This window comes from Opisthorchis viverrini (assembly GCF_000715545.1).
Source record: "Opisthorchis viverrini unplaced genomic scaffold opera_v5_95, whole genome shotgun sequence".
Lineage (NCBI taxonomy): Eukaryota > Metazoa > Platyhelminthes > Trematoda > Opisthorchiida > Opisthorchiidae > Opisthorchis > Opisthorchis viverrini.
In genome coordinates this window covers 329188-330371 of record NW_008751752.1, presented here as the reverse complement: position 1 = coordinate 330371, position 1184 = coordinate 329188, and positions in this window count along the sequence as shown.

Genomic DNA, 1184 nt, shown 5'->3' with positions numbered 1-1184 from the left:
CCTTTGTCTCCATAAAGGGCTGTGTAGAGCTACCGTGCCATTTGCTATACCATAGTGGGCGGAGCAGGAAGCCAAGGGACCGATACAGAGTTGCACGACCGTCCACGTGGCCACCGCCACTGACTGCTTACACGACCTTAAGGGATGGAGACGCTTTTGCGTTGTGGCCGTCCCGAAGTATGGACATCAATAAGGCACTTCCTCGCTCTTGCAATTGGTGGAATGGGTATCGACCATCAAGAATCCCGGGCAATCATTGTGAAGCAATAGAGGGAGAAGCTCCGGTGTCGACCAAAATAATCATATGCGTTGAGTTCAGTTAAGTAAAGGGCATACTCGTCTAGAATACGCGGTAGGGATAGTGGTAGACAACTCAAATTTACCGCAAGGAATGCTGGGTATTTTCCCCAAAATTCGCATACTGGAAACCATTCTGGGAGCTGGTATTGTAACCGATGCGGGTCCGTGGGCCTCGCGGTAGGAAATAATGTCACGGGACCCCGGGCTGGGTTATCTCTTGTAAGTTCGCGTCGGCGGAACCGCACCATACGACGTACGGTTTCCCTTTATTGCGCCTTTTCGCTCTCAGCTCGACGTTCCGCACGCCAGCCACGAATCGAAGGAGTGCATGGGTGTGCAGTGGATAACCCTAGCAAATACGAGTTCAAAGTAGTTAAAGCAAGTGAGTAAAAATAGGCAAGATTATACAACTCACAGTTCGTTGGTACAGTTAAGTATTACTACCACAATAAATCCAAACTGATCTCCTTCCTGGGATCTTCCTTGATATGTTCCTAGATACTTTACATCCCGTCGTAGTCTGAAAGGTAGATCACCGCTCGTTAATTCACTGACACAGCAAGAAGGGAACACGCCTTTCACGAGGTACAGAATTTGCATTGTATCATATTTCTTTTTGCTTTCATTTAAACAAAATTATTCGGTACGAAGAGAAGAGGAATAAGCTGAGATTTTAGTGAGAGATAGAAAGTGGTACAAGTTGAGTAGTGATAAGTTACAAAGAAAGTACTAATGTACAATGGTCAGAAAGATCACCATAGAACTCCCCCCCTAGAGCGCTGCATACACAAAATAAACGCTCGACAACGAACGCTACTAAGATATGTAACTGTGCAGCTACGTTGGCCAAGTCACTTTTCTACCAGAACGAGTATGAACAACTG